Here is a 19,730-nt window from a genome sequence, read left to right as displayed (position 1 = left end):
TATGGAAGCTAAAACATCCCGTCATTCGGCAACAAAGCCAAGAACTTCATGTATTGTAGTTAAATAGGGTATTATTTCAACACCAAGAACAGATTGGTTTCACTGGGGATTGAACCAAGAACCTTCTGCATGTTAAGCAGACGTGATGACCACTACACTATGAAACCTGTGAAATCCTGCAAAGCAATGGCAATTGGAGACGATTTTGACCGCCAGGGAAAAAAAAAAAATATCAAAGTTCTGTTGGAAGCCAAAACATCCTGTTATTCGACAACAAAGCCAAGAACTTCATATATTATAGTTGGATAGTGTATTATTTCAACACCAAGAGGAGATTGGTTTCACTGGGGATTGAACCCAGGACCTTCTGCGTGTGAAGCAGACGTGATGACCACTACACTATGAAACCTGTGAAATCCTGCAAAGCAATGGCAATTGAAAACGAGTTTTGACCGCCAGGGGAAAAAAAAATATTAGTTCTGTTGGTGATGGAAGCCAAAACATCCCATCATTCGGCAACAAAGCCAAGAACTTCATATATTGTAGTTTGATAGGGTATTATTTCAACACTAAGAACAGATTGCTTTTACTGGGGATTGAACCAGTGTTAAGCAGACGTGATGACTACTACACTATGAAACCTTCTGGAAAGTTACTGTGTATTGGCAAGCAGAGCAGAACTGTAACTGATGGGGCCTTTTTATTGCTGAAGAAAAGTGTTTTTGGTAATGAAACATTTACAATTTTTATTACATATTTTACCAGTTTTATTCCTACAAAGGGATATTGCTTAAATTGAAGTTTACATTGAATGTGTTCCTTTTTTCTACACAGTTTAGTCGTTTGCTTTTGTATTTATGGGAACTATATATTTTAAAACAAACAGGATTTTTATAATATGGGATTATGTTTTCTGCTAAAATGGACAATAAAAAAGAAACCCAAAATAGTAGTTCTCTTTGTGATGGAAGCCAAAATGTATTGTCATTTGGCAACGAAACGAAGAATTTTATATATTACAGGTTGATAGGGTATTATTTCAACACCAAGGACAGATGGGTTTCACTGGGGATTGAACCCAGGACCTTCTGCGTGTGAAGCAGACGTGATGACCACTACACTATGAAACCTGTGAAATCCTGCATAGCAATGGCAATTGAAAACGAGTTTTGACCGCCAGGGGAAAAAAATTATTAGTTCTGTTGGTGATGGAAGCCAAAACATCCCATCATTCGGCAACAAAGCCAAGAACTTCATATATTGTAGTTTGATAGAGTATTATTTCAACACCAAGAACAGATTGCTTTTACTGGGGATTGAACCAGTGTTAAGCAGATGTGATGACTACTACACTATGAAACCTTCTGGAAAGTTACTGTGTATTGGCAAGCAGAGCAGAATTGTAACTGACGGGACCTTTTTATTGCTGAAGAAAAGTGTTTTTGGTAATGAAACATTTACAATTTTTATTACATATTTTACCAGTTTTATTCCTACAAAGGGATATTGCTTAAATTGAAGTTTACATTGAATGTGTTACTTTTTTTCTTTGTTCTGAAACAAACAGGATTGTTATAATATGGGATTATGTTTTCTGCTTAAATGTTCAATAAAAAAGAAACCCAAAATCGTAGTTCTCCTTGTGATGGAAGCCAAAACATCCTGTTATTCGGCAACAAAGCCAAGTACTTATTATATTGCAGGTTGATAGGGTATTATTTCAACACCAAGAAGAGACTGGTTTCACTGGGGATTGAACCCAAGACCTTCTGCGTGTTAAGCAGACGTGATGACCTCTACACTATGAAACCTGTAAAATCCTGCAAAGCAATGGCAATTGGAGACGAGTTTTGACCGCCAGGGAAAAAAAAAATAAATTCTTAGTTCTGTTGGTGATGGAAGCCAAAACATCCCATCATTCTGCAACAAAGCCAAGAACTTCATATATTGTAGTTTGATAGGGTATTATTTCAACACCAAGAACAGACTGGTTTTACTGGGGATTAAACCCAGGACCTTTCCGTGTTAAGCAGACATGATGACCACTACACTCTGAATCCTGATGAAAAGTTACTGTGTATTGGCTAGCAGAGCAGAATTGTGACTGACCGGGCCTTTTTATTGCTGAAGGAAAGTATTTTTGGTAATGAAACATTTCCAATTTTTATTACATATTTTACGAGTTGTATTCCTACTAAGGGATATTGCTTAAATTGAAGTTTACATTGAATGTGTTACTTTTTTCTACATAGTTTAGTCGTTTGCTTTTGTATTTATGGGAACTATATATTTTAAAACAAACAGGTTTTTTTATAATATGGGATTATGTTTTCTGCTAAAATGTTCAATAAAAAAGAAACCCAAAATCGTAGTTCTCCTTGTGATAGAAGCCAAAATGTATTGTCATTTGGCAACGAAACCAAGAATTGCATACTTTACAGGTTGATAGGAAATTACTTCAACACCGAAAACAGACTGGTTTCACTGGGTATTGAACCCAGAACGTTCTGCATATGAAGCAGACTTGATGACCACCACACTTTAAAACCTGTGATTCCTGCAAAGTAATGGCAATTAGAGACGAAATTTGACTGCCAGGAAAAAAAAAAAATTCGTAGTTCCTTTGGTTTTGGAAGCTAAAACATCCCATCATTCGGCAACAAAGCCAAGAACTTCATGTATTGCAGTTGGATAGGGTATTATTTCAACACCAAGAAGAGACTGGTTTCACTGTATTTATGGGAACTATAAATTTTGAAACAAACAGGATTGTTATAATATGGGATTATGTTTTCTGCTAAAATGTTCAATAAAAAAGAAACCCAAAATCGTAGTTCTCCTTGTGATAGAAGCCAAAATGTATTGTCATTTGGCAACGAAACCAAGAATTTCATACTTTACAGGTTGATAGGAAATTACTTCAACACCGAAAACAGATTGGTTTCACTGGGTATTGAACCCAGAACGTTCTGCATATGAAGCAGACTTGATGACCACCACACTTTAAAACCTGTGATTGCTGCAAAGTAATGGCAATTAGAAACGAAATTTGACTGCCAGGAAAAAAAAATAATTCGTAGTTTCTTTGGTTATGGAAGCTAAAACATCCCATCATTCGGCAACAAAGCCAAGAACTTCATGTATTGTAGTTGGATAAGGTATTATTTCAACACCAAGAACAGACTGATTTTACTGGGGATTAAACCCAGGACTTTCTGCGTGTTAAGCAGACGTGATGACCACTACACTATGAATCTTAATGAAACGTTACTGTGTATTGGCTAGCAGAGCAGAATTGTGACTGACGGGGCCTTTTTATTGCTGAAGGAAAGTATTTTTGGTAATGAAACATTTTCAATTTTTATTACATATTTTACCAGTTTTATTCCTACAAAGGGATATTGCTTAAATTGAAGTTTACATTGAATGTGTTACTTTTTTCTACATAGTTTAATCGTTTGCTTTTGTATTTATGGGAACTATAAATTTTGAAACAAACAGGATTGTTATAATATGGGATTATGTTTTCTGCTAAAATGTTCAATAAAAAAGAAACCCAAAATCGTAGTTCTCCTTGTGATAGAAGCCAAAATGTATTGTCATTTGGCAATGAAACCAAGAATTTCACACTTTACAGGTTGATAGGAAATTACTTCAACACCGAAAACAGATTGGTTTCACTGGGTATTGAACCCAGAACGTTCTGCATATGAAGCAGACTTGATGACCACCACACTTTAAAACCTGTGATTCCTGCAAAGTAATGGCAATTAGAGACGAAATTTGACTGCCAGGAAAAAAAAAAAAATCGTAGTTCTGTTGGTGATGGAAGCCAAAACATCCCATCATTCTGCAACAAAGCCAAGAACTTCATATATTGTAGTTTGATAGGGTATTATTTCAACACCAAGAAGAGACTGGTTTCACTGGGGCTTGAACCTAGGACCTTCTGCGTGTTAAGCAGACGTGATAACCACTACACTATGAAACCTGTGAAATCCTGCAAAGCAATGGCAATTGGAGACGAGTTTTGACCGCCAGGGAAAAAAAAAAAAATTCAAAGTTCTGTTGGTGATGGAAGACAAAACATCCTGTTATTCAGCAACAAAGCCAAGAAATTCATATATTGCAGTTGGATAGGGTATTATTTCAACACCAAGAAGAGATTGGTTTCACTGGGGATTGAACCCAGGACCTTCTGCGTGTTAAGCAGACGTGATGACCACTACACTATGAAACCTGATGAAAAGTTACTGTGTATTGGCTAGCAGAGCAGAATTGTGACTGACGGGGCCTTTTTCTTGCTGAAGGAAAGTATTTTTGGTAATGAAACATTTAAAATTTTTATTACATATTTTACCAGTTTTATTCCAACAAAGGGATATTGCTTAAATTGAAGTTTACATTGAATGTGTTACTTTCTTCTACACAGTTTAGTCGTTTGCTTTTGTATTTATGGGAACTATATATTTTTAAACAAACAGGATTTTTATAATATGGGATTATGTTTTCTGCTAAAATGAAAAAGAAACCCAAAATAGTAGTTCTCTTTGTGATGGAAGCCAAAATGTATTGTCATTTGGCAACGAAACCAAGAATTTTATATATTACAGGTTGATAGCGAAAACAGATTGGTTTCACTGGGGATTGAACCCAGGACCTTCTGCGTGTGAAGCAGACGTGATGACCACTACACTATGAAACCTGTGATATCCTGCAAAGCAATGGCAATTGAAAACGAGTTTTGACAGCCAGGGGAAAAAAATTATTAGTTCTGTTGGTGATGGAAGCCAAAACATCCCATCATTCGGCAACAAAGCCAAGAACTTCATATATTGTAGTTTGATAGGGTATTATTTCAACACCAAGAACAGATTGCTTTTACTGGGGATTGAACCATTGTTAAGCAGACGTGATGACTACTACACTATGAAACCTTCTGGAAAGTTACTGTGTATTGGCAAGCAGAGCAGAATTGTAACTGATGGGGCCTTTTTATTGCTGAAGAAAAGTGTTTTTGGTAATGAAACATTTACAATTTTTATTACATATTTTACCAGTTTTATTCCTACAAAGGGATATTGCTTAAATTGAAGGTTACATTGAATGTGTTACTTTTTTCTACACAGTTTAATCGTTTGCTTTTGTATTTATGGGAACTATAAATTTTGAAACAAACAGGATTGTTATAATATGGGATTATGTTTTCTGCTAAAATGTTCAATAAAAAAGAAACCCAAAATCGTAGTTCTCCTTGTGATAGAAGCCAAAATGTATTGTCATTTGGCAACGAAACCAAGAATTTCAAACTTTACAGGTTGATAGGAAATTACTTCAACACCGAAAACAGATTGGTTTCACTGGGTATTGAACCCAGAACGTTTTGCATATGAAGCAGACTTGATGACCACCACACTTTAAAACCTGTGATTCCTGCAAAGCAATGGCAATTAGAGACGAAATTTGACTGCCAGGAAGAAAAAAATATTCGTAGTTCTGTTGGTTATGGAAGCTAAAACATCCCATCATTCGGCAACAAAGCCAAGAACTTCATGTATTGCAGTTGGATAGGGTATTATTTTAACACCAAGAACAGACTGGTTTTACTGGGGATTAAACCCAGGACCTTCTGCGTGTGAAGCAGACGTGATGACCACTACACTATGAAACCTGTGAAATCCTGCAAAGCAATGGCAATTGAAAACGAGTTTTGACCGCCAGGGGAAAAAAAATATTAGTTCTGTTGGTGATGGAAGCCAAAACATCCCATCATTCGGCAACAAAGCCAAGAACTTCATATATTGTAGTTTGATAGGGTATTATTTCAACACCGAGAACAGATTGCTTTTACTGGGAATTGAACCAGTGTTAAGCAGACGTGATGACTACTACACTATGAAACCTTCTGGAAAGTTACTATGTATTGGCAAGCAGTGCAGAATTGTAACTGACGAGGCCTTTTTATTGCTGAAGAAAAGTGTTTTTGGTAATGAAACATTTACAATTTTTATTACATATTATACCAGTTTTATTCCTACAAAGGGATATTGCTTAAATTGAAGATTACATTGAATGTGTTACTTTTTTCTACACAGTTTAATCGTTTGCTTTTGTATTTATGGGAACTATAAATTTTGAAACAAACAGGATTGTTATAATATGGGATTATGTTTTCTGCTAAAATGTTCAATAAAAAAGATTGAACCCAGGACCTTCTGCGTGTGAAGCAGACGTGATGACCACTACACTATGAAACCTGTGAAATCCTGCAAAGCAATGGCAATTGAAAACGAGTTTTGACCGCCAGGGGAAAAAAATTATTAGTTCTGTTGGTGATGGAAGCCAAAACATCCCATCATTCGGCAACAAAGCCAAGAACTTCATATATTGTAGTTTGATAGGGTATTAGTTCAACACCAAGAACAGATTGCTTTTACTGGGGATTGAACCAGTGTTAAGCAGACGTGATGACTACTACACTATGAAACCTTCTGGAAAGTTACTGTGTATTGGCAAGCAGAGCAGAATTGTAACTGATGGGGCCTTTTTATTGCTGAAGAAAAGTGTTTTTGGTAATGAAACATTTACAATTTTTATTACATATTTTACCAGTTTTATTCCTACAAAGGGATATTGCTTAAATTGAAGATTACATTGAATGTGTTACTTTTTTCTACACAGTTTAATCGTTTGCTTTTGTATTTATGGGAACTATAAATTTTGAAACAAACAGGATTGTTATAATATGGGATTATGTTTTCTGCTAAAATGTTCAATAAAAAGAAACCCAAAATCGTAGTTCTCCTTGTGATAGAAGCCAAAATGTATTGTCATTTGGCAACGAAACCAAGAATTTCATACTTTACAGGTTGATAGGAAATTACTTCAACACCGAAAACAGATTGGTTTCCTTGGGTATTGAACCCAGAACATTCTGCATATGAAGCAGACTTGATGACCACCACACTTTAAAACCTGTGATTCCTGCAAAGTAATGGCAATTAGAGACGAAATTTGACTGCCAGGAAAAAAAAATAATTCGTAGTTCTGTTGGTTATGGAAGCTAAAACATCCCGTCATTCGGCAACAAAGCCAAGAACTTCATGTATTGCAGTTGGATAGGGTATTATTTCAACACCAAGAAGAGACTGGTTTCACTGGGGATAGAACCCAGGACCTTCTGCGTGTTAAGCAGACGTGATGACCACTACACTATGAAATCCTGCAAAGCAATGGCAATTGGAGACGAGTTTTGACCGCCAGGGAAAAAAAAAAAAAATTCTTAGTTCTGTTGGTGATGGAAGCCAAAACATCCCATCATTCTGCAACAAAGCCAAGAACTTCATATATTGTAGTTTGATAGGGTATTATTTCAACACCAAGAACAGACTGGTTTTACTGGGGATTAAACCCAGGACCTTCTACGTGTTAAGCAGACATGATGACCACTACACTATGAATCCTGATGAAAAGTTTCTGCTAAAATGGACAATAAAAAAGAAACCCAAAATAGTAGTTCTCTTTGTGATGGAAGCCAAAATGTATTGTCATTTGGCAACGAAACCAAGAATTTTATATATTACAGGTTGATAGCAAATTACTTCAACAGCGAAAACAGATTGGTTTCACTGGGGATTGAACCCAGGACCTTCTGCGTGTGAAGCAGACGTGATGACCACTACACTATGAAACCTGTGAAATCCTGCAAAGCAATGGCAATTGAAAACGAGTTTTGACAGCCAGGGGAAAAAAATTATTAGTTCTGTTGGTGATGGAAGCCAAAACATCCCATCATTCGGCAACAAAGCCAAGAACTTCATATATTGTAGTTTGATAGGGTATTATTTCAACACCAAGAACAGATTGCTTTTACTGGGGATTGAACCAGTGTTAAGCAGACGTGATGACTAGAGTTGAGCGCGGTTCGTGGTTCGTGGTTCTCCAGTTCTAGGCTCGAGTGATTTTGGGGCATGTTCTAGATCGAACTAGAACTCGAGCTTTTTGCAAAAGCTCGATAGTTCTAGAAACGTTCGAGAACGGTTCTAGCAGCAAAAAAACAGCTAAATCCTAGCTTGGTTTCTGCTGTAATAGTGTAAGTCACTCTGTGAATCACACTATTATGACATTTCAGTGTATAGTGTGCGTGAACAGCGCCTTCAGATCACTGCTGTTTCATTTTTTTATTTTTTTTTCTTGTCTTCCTTCCCTAAGCGCGCGCGTGTAGTGGGGCGGGCCAGCATGTCAGCCAATCCCAGACACACACACAGCTAAGTGGACTTTTAGCCAGAGAAGCAACGGCATGTGTGATAGGATGTCCATGTCACATGTCCCTGCATTATAAAAACGGACATTTTCCTCCCAGGACGCCATTATCTGCCTTCTGCGTCTTTGGTGTCAGACATCACTGTCGCAGCTCCGTCCTCCTGAGTCCTATCGCCGATACAGCTGTATGCGCTGCATACACAGCATTAGACAGCTTAGGGAGAGCACTTTCTAGCAGTCCTTTTAAGGGCTCAAACCGGCAGGGTCAGAGAGCCATAGGTGACAGGTCCTGAAAACAGCGCCAGCGTCTGTGTAGCCAAGGTCAGGGATTTCCTCCCTGCATTTCACCATTAGGAGGGAATAGAAAGGCTCTACCCAGAGCCCCACAATCCTGCCACTGTACCCTCTTGTCCTCTGCACACTCCAACTCATTATAACTAAGCCATTATACTAGCAAACACTCAGTGTACCTAGTGGCATCCTATCTGGGGCTATTGGACTTTGCTATAGTCCCACTAGTGCAAAGACATTTGCAGAGCGCGTCTGCCTGCATTGCACACTCCAACTCATTATAACTAAGCCATTATACTAGCAAACACTCAGTGTACCTAGTGGCATCCTATCTGGGGCTATTGGACTTTGCTATAGTCCCACTAGTGCAAAGACATTTGCAGAGCGCGTCTGCCTGCATTGCACACTCCAACTCATGATAACTAAGCCATTATACTAGCAAACACTCAGTGTACCTAGTGGCATCCTATCTGTGGCTATTGGACTTTGCTATAGTCCCACTAGTGCAAAGACATTTGCAGAGCGCGTCTGCCTGCATTGCACACTCCAACTCATGATAACTAAGCCATTATACTAGCAAACACTCAGTGTACCTAGTGGCATCCTATCTGTGGCTATTGGACTTTGCTATAGTCCCACTAGTGCAAAGACATTTGCAGAGCGCGTCTGCCTGCATTGCACACGCCAACTCATTATAACTAAGCCATTATACTAGCAAACACTCAGTGTACCTAGTGGCATCCTATCTGTGGCTATTGGACTTTGCTATAGTCCCACTAGTGCAAAGACATTTGCAGAGCGCGTCTGCCTGCATTGCACACTCCAACTCATGATAACTAAGCCATTATACTAGCAAACACTCAGTGTACCTAGTGGCATCCTATACGTGGCTATTGGACTTTGCTATAGTCCCACTAGTGCAAAGACATTTGCAGAGCGCGTCTGCCTGCATTGCACACTCCAACTCATTATAACTAAGCCATTATACTAGCAAACACACAGTGTACCTAGTGGCATCCTATCTGTGGCTATTGGACTTTGCTATAGTCCCACTAGTGCAAAGACATTTGCAGAGCGCGTCTGCCTGCATTGCACACTCCAACTCATTATAACTAAGCCATTATACTAGCAAACACTCAGTGTACCTAGTGGCATCCTATACGTGGCTATTGGACTTTGCTATAGTCCCACTAGTGCAAAGACATTTGCAGAGCGTGTCTGCCTGCATTGCACACTCCAACTCATTATAACTAAGCCATTATACTAGCAAACACTCAGTGTACCTAGTGGCATCCTATCTGTGGCTATTGGACTTTGCTATAGTCCCACTAGTGCAAAGACATTTGCAGAGCGCGTCTGCCTGCATTGCACACTCCAACTCATTATAACTAAGCCATTATACTAGCAAACACTCAGTGTACCTAGTGGCATCCTATCTGTGGCTATTGGACTTTGCTATAGTCCCACTAGTGCAAAGACATTTGCAGAGCGCGTCTGCCTGCATTGCACACTCCAACTCATTATAACTAAGCCATTATACTAGCAAACACTCAGTGTACCTAGTGGCATCCTATCTGTGGCTATTGAACTTTGCTATAGTCCCACTAGTGCAAAGACATTTGCAGAGCGCGTCTGCCTGCAATGCACACTCCAACTCATGATAACTAAGCCATTATACTAGCAAACACTCAGTGTACCTAGTGGCATCCTATCTGTGGCTATTGGACTTTGCTATAGTCCCACTAGTGCAAAGACATTTGCAGAGCGCGTCTGCCTGCATTGCACACTCCAACTCATTATAACTAAGCCATTATACTAGCAAACACTCAGTGTACCTAGTGGCATCCTATCTGTGGCTATTGGACTTTGCTATAGTCCCACTAGTGCAAAGACATTTGCAGAGCGCGTCTGCCTGCATTGCACACTCCAACTCATGATAACTAAGCCATTATACTAGCAAACACTCAGTGTACCTAGTGGCATCCTATACGTGGCTATTGGACTTTGCTATAGTCCCACTAGTGCAAAGACATTTGCAGAGCGCGTCTGCCTGCATTGCACACTCCAACTCATTATAACTAAGCCATTATACTAGCAAACACTCAGTGTACCTAGTGGCATCCTATCTGTGGCTATTGGACTTTGCTATAGTCCCACTAGTGCAAAGACATTTGCAGAGCGCGTCTGCCTGCATTGCACACTCCAACTCATGATAACTAAGCCATTATACTAGCAAACACTCAGTGTACCTAGTGGCATCCTATCTGTGGCTATTGGACTTTGCTATAGTCCCACTAGTGCAAAGACATTTGCAGAGCGCGTCTGCCTGCATTGCACACTCCAACTCATGATAACTAAGCCATTATACTAGCAAACACTCAGTGTACCTAGTGGCATCCTATACGTGGCTATTGGACTTTGCTATGGTCCCACTAGTGCAAAGACATTTGCAGAGCGCGTCTGCCTGCATTGCACACTCCAACTCATTATAACTAAGCCATTATACTAGCAAACACTCAGTGTACCTAGTGGCATCCTATCTGTGGCTATTGGACTTTGCTTTAGTCCCACTAGTGCAAAGACATTTGCAGAGCGCGTCTGCCTGCATTGCACACTCCAACTCATTATAACTAAGCCATTATACTAGCAAACACTCAGTGTACCTAGTGGCATCCTATACGTGGCTATTGGACTTTGCTATAGTCCCACTAGTGCAAAGACATTTGCAGAGCGCGTCTGCCTGCATTGCACACTCCAACTCATTATAACTAAGCCATTATACTAGCAAACACTCAGTGTACCTAGTGGCATCCTATCTGTGGCTATTGGACTTTGCTATAGTCCCACTAGTGCAAAGACATTTGCAGAGCGCGTCTGCCTGCATTGCACACTCCAACTCATTATAACTAAGCCATTATACTAGCAAACACTCAGTGTACCTAGTGGCATCCTATCTGTGGCTATTGGACTTTGCTATAGTCCCACTAGTGCAAAGACATTTGCAGAGTGCGTCTGCCTGCATTGCACACTCCAACTCATTATAACTAAGCCATTATACTAGCAAACACTCAGTGTACCTAGTGGCATCCTATCTGTGGCTATTGGACTTTGCTATAGTCCCACTAGTGCAAAGACATTTGCAGAGCGCGTCTGCCTGCATTGCACACTCCAACTCATGATAACTAAGCCATTATACTAGCAAACACTCAGTGTACCTAGTGGCATCCTATCTGTGGCTATTGGACTTTGCTATAGTCCCACTAGTGCAAAGACATTTGCAGAGCGCGTCTGCCTGCATTGCACACTCCAACTCATGATAACTAAGCCATTATACTAGCAAACACTCAGTGTACCTAGTGGCATCCTATCTGTGGCTATTGGACTTTGCTATAGTCCCACTAGTGCAAAGACATTTGCAGAGCGCGTCTGCCTGCATTGCACACTCCAACTCATTATAACTAAGCCATTATACTAGCAAACACTCAGTGTACCTAGTGGCATCCTATCTGTGGCTATTGGACTTTGCTATAGTCCCACTAGTGCAAAGACATTTGCAGAGCGCGTCTGCCTGCATTGCACACTCCAACTCATTATAACTAAGCCATTATACTAGCAAACACTCAGTGTACCTAGTGGCATCCTATCTGTGGCTATTGGACTTTGCTATAGTCCCACTAATGCAAAGACATTTGCAGAGCGCGTCTGCCTGCATTGCACACTCCAACTCATTATAACTAAGCCATTAGACTAGCAATTTTTGCTGCCAGTTTAAGGCCTGTAGTTGCATTGTCATGGATATTTATTCTTTATTATTCTGCTGTTAATAAAGCTAGACCACCACTGCAATCTACACCACCTCTCAATTTTTACTATCACATTTTCAGTCCACAATCTTGTCGCAATCAACATGAGTGGCAAAATAACAGATGCTGGTGGAAAGGGGAAGAGTCGTGGTGGAAAAGGCAAAAAAGGTTTTGTCCGTGGGGAAGGTGGCAAAGCTCCATTATCCTCTGCTGAAGATAGACCCTCTACCAGCAAAAGTAAGATGTCTACTATTTACCATGGACAATCCGATGTGCTCCCTTTTTTACGGACACGAACAACAGGAAGAAAGGTAGATGATGGGCAAAAAAGGAAAATGCTTGAATGGATCTCAAGTGGTCCAACAAGTGCCCTCTCAGCCACTTCAAGTACCGCATCCAAAAAACACCAGTCCTCTGAGTTGTCATCCCAATCACACTTGATTTCTCCCAGCTCTGAAGTCTCCATCAGCCCTGCACAGTATGGTGGAACTGAGATGGCTGAGTCTGCAGAGCTGTTCATTCACACTTTAGCCTGGGAATCGGAGGTCTGCTCCCAAGCTACAGTGAGTACAGACCAGGAAATGGTCTGCAGTGATGCCCAGAACCTTTGTGACTCTGATTCAGGCCGTGAGGAACAAGTTTCTGAGCATAATGTTGACCCTTTGTCACAAACTGTAACACCTGTGGTTATAGACAATGAGGAACATTCTGATGAAGATGAGATGCAGATACCCAATTGGGATGACAACTTAAATATTCGGTCAGGGCAAGAAGAGGCTCGGTCTGAGGGGGAGAGAGTGCAAACACAACAATTGATGATGAAGTTCTAGATCCCACCTACTGTCAACCCCCAGTCAGGCACTCGAGGAGGTCAACAGAGGCGGTGGAGGAGGATGCAACCGACGATGAAGTTACCTTGCGCCTTCCTGGACAGAGTCGGAGCACTGGTAGCACGTCTACAACTGCATCCTCAGCCACCACTCTGCCTCTGAGCATTATTCGTGGTGGATCAACAGGTCGCATGGCCTCTAAGCCTTGCCTAGCCTGGTCCTTTTTTGACATAGAAAAAGATCGCCCAAATTATGTGATATGTAAACTTTGTCATGATTCTCTTAGTAGAGGTCAAAACCTCAGCAGTTTGACAACTTCTTCCATGAATCATCACATGAATAAATATCATAGGTCCTGGTGGGAAGCTCACCGTGCTGCAATGCGGCCTAGCGGAGCGAACCATCCAGCGCCTGCCCCTTCCAGTGCATCCGCGCGCTCTTCACCTTCTAGGACTGTGGGGACAGCTGTCACACCTGTTTTTCCACTCACAACTTCCACCACTGTAACCGCAACAGGCAGTTTGCTTGGTAGGTCGTCAGTTGGTTTGGAAGGGGAAACAAGTGAGTGTGTACAGCTCTCTCAGACATCGATAGCACCAACTTTGGATGAAGGCAACATCATGTCTCCGCCTGCACTTTCCTCACAAACCTGCATTTTTCCAGGGACACCCTACTCAACACCGTCTACACACAGCAGCCAGATCTCTGTCCCTCAGATGTGGTCAAATTAAAGGCCACTTCCTGCGACCCATGACAAAGCTAAGAGGTTGACTCTATCCCTCTGTAAGCTGTTGGCTACCGAAATGCTGCCTTTCCGCCTAGTGGACACACAGGATTTTAGAGACCTTATGTCTGTCGCTGTGCCCCAGTACCAGATGCCTAGTCGCCACTACTTCTCTAAGAAAGGTGTGCCCGCGCTACACCAGCATGTCGCACACAACATCACCGCTTCCTTGAGAAACTCTGTGTGTGAACGGGTGCATTTCACCACCGATACTTGGACCAGTAAGCATGGAAAGGGACATTACATGTCGCTGACTGGGCACTGGGTAACTATGGTGATAGATGGTGAAGGGTCTGCTGCACAAGTCTTGCCGTCCCCACGACTTGTGTGTCAATCCTCTATCTGTCCAAGTTCCGCCACTGCTTCTGCATCCTCCACCTCATCTGGGTCCTCCACCTCCGCCCCAAGCCTGCCTGGTCAGGCCACCAGCGTTCTCACTGCGCAGAAGGAATCACGCACCCCTCATTACTATGCTGGCAGCAGAGCGCAACAGCATCAGGCGGTCTTTAGCTTGACATGTCTTGGGAATAAGAGTCACACAGCTGAGGAGTTGTGGTCAGCTCTGCGGTCCGAGTTTAATAAATGGTTGTCTCCACTCAACCTGCAGCCTGGTAAGGCCGTGTGCGACAATGCTGCAAACCTGGGTGCGGCCCTTCGCCTGGGCAAGGTGACACACGTACCTTGTATGGCTCACGTGTTGAACCTTGTCGTCCAGCAATTTTTAACACACTATCCCGGCCTAGATGGCCTTCTGAACAGGGCACGAAAACTGTCTGCTCACTTCCGCCGTTCAAGCGCCGCAGCTGAGCGACTTGCATCGCTCCAGAAGTCTTTCGGCCTGCCGGTTCATCGCCTGAAATGCGATGTGGCGACACGCTGGAATTCAACTCTCCACATGTTACAGCGACTGTGGCAGCACCGCAGAGCCCTGGTGCAATACGTCATGACGTATAGCCTGGGCCAACGAGATGCAGAGGTGGGGCAGATCACCCTGATGGAGTGGTCTCAGATCAAGGACCTATGCACCCTTCTGCACAGTTTCGACATGGCGACGAATATGTTTAGCGCTGACAATGCCATTATCAGCATGACGATTCCAGTCATTTACATGCTGGAGCACACGCTAAACACTATTCGGAGTCAGGGGGTGGGACAACATGAAGGGGAGGAACTACAGGAGGATTCATATGCGCAAGGGACAACAACATCACCAAGGTCCAGACGTTCATCATCACCAACGCAGCAGGCATGGGACCATGGGGGACAGGGATCGACAAAGGCGCATAGTAGCAGGCGAAATGTTGAGCAAGGTGCAGGAGAACATGAAGAAATGGAGGACGAACTGTCCATGGACATGGAAGACTCAGCGGATGAGGGAGACCTTGGTCAAATTTCAGTTGAAAGAGGTTGGGGGGAGATGTCAGAGGAAGAAAGAACGGTTAGCACCTCTATGCCACAAACACAGCGTGGACTTGGTCCGCATGGCTGCGCAAGACACATGAGTGCCTTTTTGTTGCACTACCTCCAACATGACAGTCGTATTCTCAAAATTAGAAGTGATGATGACTACTGGATTGCCACACTATTAGATCCCCGGTACAAGTCCAAATTTTGTGACATAATTCCAGCCATAGAAAGGGACGCACGTATGAAGGAGTATCAGCAGAAGCTGTTACTCGATCTTAGCTCGGCTTTTCCACCAAACAACCGTGCAGGTGCAGGGAGGGAATCTCCCAGTTGTAACTTGACAAACATGGGACGGTCTCGTCATCTTCAACAGTCTACCCATACCAGTAGGACCGTATCTGGTGCTGGTAACAGCAATTTTATGGAATCTTTTCATAATTTTTTTAGACCCTCTTTTGCAAGGCCACCAGAGACAACAAGTCTGACACATAGTCAACGGCTGGAGAGGATGATACAGGAGTATCTCCAAATGAACATCGATGCCATGACTTTGCAAATGGAGCCTTGCTCCTTTTGGGCTTCAAATCTAGAAAAATGGCCAGAGCTCTCCCGTTACGCCTTGGAGATTTTGTCGTGTCCAGCTGCCAGCGTTGTCTCTGAACGTGTCTTCAGTGCTGCTGGGTGTGTGCTGACAGATAAGCGCACGCGTCTGTCCAGTGACAATGTGGACAGACTGACGTTCATCAAAATGAAAAAGTCATGGATCCAGAAGGAATTTACTACCCCTGTGTCATCCTGGAGAGAGTAAATGCTTGTGGATTTGGAATGTGCTTGATGCAAATCAAAACATCCTGTTTGCAACTAGGGCACAAGTGCTGCCACTGATGGGGTGTCTGTGTGGCCCAATTTTTGGAAAAAAGGGAGACTCCGCTTGGAGTAACCCTTGCTTGATGTGTTTTTAAAATAAGCCAAGATGAACAGAGCTGGGATCAGGAAAGACTTTGCTACCTACCCCGGTGTCATCCTGGGGACGTATAAGAATGGCGTATTTTTGAATGTGCTTGATGCAAATCTAGCTGTGAAGTGTACAACTGGGGCACAACTGCTGCCACTGAAGGGGTGGGTGTGTGTGGGGCCCAATTTTTGGAAAAAAGGGAGACTCCGCTTGGAGTAACCCTTGCTTGCTGTGTTTTTAAAAGAAGCCAAGATGAACAGAGATGGGATCAGGAAAGACTTTGCTACCTACCCCGGTGTCTGGACGTATAAGAATGGCGTATTTTTGAATGTGCTTGATGCAAATCTAGCTGTGAAGTGTACAACTGGGGCACAACTGCTGCCACTGAAGGGGTGGGTGTGTGTGGGGCCCAATTTTTGGAAAAAAGGGAGACTCGGCTTGGAGTAACTCTTGCTTGCTGTGTTTTTAAAAGAAGCCAAGATGAACAGAGCTGGGATCAGGAAAGACTTTGCTACCTACCCCGGTGTCATCCTGGGGACGGATAAGAATGGCGTATTTTTGAATGTGCTTGATGCAAATCTAGCTGTGAAGTGTACAACTGGGGCACAACTGCTGCCACTGAAGGGGTGGGTGTGTGTGGGGCCCAATTTTTGGAAAAAAGGGAGACTCCGCTTGGAGTAACCCTTGCTTGATGTGTTTTTAAAAGAAGCCAAGATGAACAGAGCTGGGATCAGGAAAGACTTTGCTACCTACCCCGGTGTCATCCTGGGGACGGATAAGAATGGCATATTTTTGAATGTGCTTGATGCAAATCTAGCTGTGAAGTGTACAACTGGGGAACAACTGCTGCCACTGAAGGGGTGGGTGTGTGTGGGGCCCAATTTTTGGAAAAAAGGGAGACTCCGCTTGGAGTAACCCTTGCTTGATGTGTTTTTAAAAGAAGCCAAGATGAACAGAGCTGGGATCAGGAAAGACTTTGCTACCTACCCCGGTGTCATCCTGGGGACGGATAAGAATGGCGTATTTTTGAATGTGCTTGATGCAAATCTAGCTGTGAAGTGTACAACTGGGGCACAACTGCTGCCACTGAAGGGGTGGGTGTGTGTGGGGCCCAATTTTTGGAAAAAAGGGAGACTCCGCTTGGAGTAACCCTTGCTTGCTGTGTTTTTAAAAGAAGCCAAGATGAACAGAGCTGGGATCAGGAAAGACTTTGCTACCTACCCCGGTGTCATCCTGGGGACGGATAAGAATGGCGTATTTTTGAATGTGCTTGATGCAAATCTAGCTGTGAAGTGTACAACTGGGGCACAACTGCTGCCACTGAAGGGGTGGGTGTGTGTGGGGCCCAATTTTTGGAAAAAAGGGAGACTCCGCTTGGAGTAACCCTTGCTTGCTGTGTTTTTAAAAGAAGCCAAGATGAACAGAGCTGGGATCAGGAAAGACTTTGCTACCTACCCCGGTGTCATCCTGGGGACGTATAAGAATGGCGTATTTTTGAATGTGCTTGATGCAAATCTAGCTGTGAAGTGTACAACTGGGGCACAACTGCTGCCACTGAAGGGGTGGGTGTGTGTGGGGCCCAATTTTTGGAAAAAAGGGAGACTCCGCTTGGAGTAACCCTTGCTTGCTGTGTTTTTAAAAGAAGCCAAGATGAACAGAGCTGGGATCAGGAAAGACTTTGCTACCTACCCCGGTGTCATCCTGGGGATGAATAAGAATGGTGTATTTTTGAATGTGCTTGATGCAAATCTAGCTGTGAAGTGTACAACTGAAGCACAACTGCTGCCACTGAAGGGGTGGGTGTGTGTGGGGCCCAATTTTTGGAAAAAAGGGAGACTCCGCTTGGAGTAACCCTTGCTTGATGTGTTTTTAAAAGAAGCCAAGATGAACAGAGCTGGGATCAGGAAAGACTTTGCTACCTACCCCGGTGTCATCCTGGGGACGGAAAAGAATGGCGTATTTTTGAATGTGCTTGATGCAAATCTAGCTGTGAAGTGTACAACTGGGGCACAACTGCTGCCACTGAAGTGGTGGGTGTGTGTGGGGCCCAATTTTTGGAAAAAAGGGAGACTCCGCTTGGAGTAACCCTTGCTTGATGTGTTTTTAAAAGAAGCCAAGATGAACAGAGCTGGGATCAGGAAAGACTTTGCTACCTACCCCGGTGTCATCCTGGGGATGGATAAGAATGGCGTATTTTTGAATGTGCTTGATGCAAATCTAGCTGTGAAGTGTACAACTGGGGCACAACTGCTGCCACTGAAGGGGTGGGTGTGTGTGGGGCCCAATTTTTGGAAAAAAAGGGAGACTCCGCTTGGAGTAACCCTTGCTTACATTGTTTTTAAAAGAAGCCAAGATGAACAGAGCTGGGATCAGGAAAGACTTTGCTACCTACCCCGGTGTCATCCTGGGGACAGATAAGAATGGCGTATTTTTGAATGTGCTTGATGCAAATCTAGCTGTGAAGTGTATAACTGGGGCACAACTGCTGCCACTGAAGGGTGGGTGTGTGTGGGGCCCAATTTTTGGAAAAAAGGGAGACTCCGCTTGGAGTCACCTTGCGGTGTTTTACATGACTTTAGAAGGGCGTGCCATGCCTATATCTGTGTGTCCTCCTCTTTTTCCTTGTCCAGCTGTTTTGTTTTCTCATCAGTATATGTCCTTGTCACTTTCCCATGTGTTTGAGTTGTTTGTCACCTTTTGGACACCTTTGAGGGTGTTTTCTAGGTGTTTTTCTGTGTTTGTGATTGCCTGCCATTGTTTCCTATGCAGTTCGAGTTCGGTTCGTCGAACGTTCGACGAGCCGAACTCCAACGGGACCTCCGTTCGGCGAACCGACCTCGAGCCGAACCGGGACCGGTTCGCTCATCTCTAGTGATGACTACTACACTATGAAACCTTCTGGAAAGTTACTGTGTATTAGCAAGCAGAGCAGAATTGTAACTGATGGGGCCTTTTTATTGCTGAAGAAAAGTGTTTTTGGTAATGAAACATATACAATTTTTATTACATATTTTACCAGTTTTATTCCTACAAAGGGATATTGCTTAAATTGAAGATTACATTGAATGTGTTACTTTTTTCTACACAGTTTAATCGTTTGCTTTTGTATTTATGGGAACTATAAATTTTGAAACAAACAGGATTGTTATAATATGGGATTATGTTTTCTGCTAAAATGTTCAATAAAAATGAAACCCAAAATCGTAGTTCTCCTTGTGATAGAAGCCAAAATGTATTGTCATTTGGCAACGAAACAAAGAATTTCATACTTTACAGGTTGATAGGAAATTACTTCAACACCGAAAACAGATTGGTTTCATTGGGTATTGAACCCAGAACGTTCTGCATATGAAGCAGACTTGATGACCACCACACTTTAAAACCTGTGATTCCTGCAA

At 42.6% G+C, this 19,730-nt stretch overlaps 4 non-coding genes across 4 annotated transcripts; all 4 read right to left on the bottom strand.

Moving 5' to 3' along the window:
• Positions 1-336: 336 nt before the first annotated feature.
• On the bottom strand, positions 337-409 carry TRNAV-CAC (transfer RNA valine (anticodon CAC)). Its single transcript has one exon. It is a non-coding gene; the product is annotated as a tRNA-Val (tRNA).
• A 3,758-nt stretch (positions 410-4,167) lies between these two features.
• Positions 4,168-4,240, bottom strand: TRNAV-AAC (transfer RNA valine (anticodon AAC)). The gene has a single exon. It is a non-coding gene; the product is annotated as a tRNA-Val (tRNA).
• Positions 4,241-4,632: 392 nt separating this feature from the next.
• On the bottom strand, positions 4,633-4,705 carry TRNAV-CAC (transfer RNA valine (anticodon CAC)). Its single transcript has one exon. It is a non-coding gene; the product is annotated as a tRNA-Val (tRNA).
• Positions 4,706-7,620: 2,915 nt separating this feature from the next.
• On the bottom strand, positions 7,621-7,693 carry TRNAV-CAC (transfer RNA valine (anticodon CAC)). The gene has a single exon. It is a non-coding gene; the product is annotated as a tRNA-Val (tRNA).
• Between the last annotated feature and the right edge of the window lie 12,037 nt (positions 7,694-19,730).

This window comes from Anomaloglossus baeobatrachus, chromosome 2, assembly GCF_048569485.1.
Source record: "Anomaloglossus baeobatrachus isolate aAnoBae1 chromosome 2, aAnoBae1.hap1, whole genome shotgun sequence".
Classification (NCBI taxonomy): Eukaryota; Metazoa; Chordata; class Amphibia; order Anura; family Aromobatidae; genus Anomaloglossus; species Anomaloglossus baeobatrachus.
The sequence above is the reverse complement of the archived record's forward strand: the minus strand, read 5'-3'. Positions and strand labels throughout refer to the sequence as shown.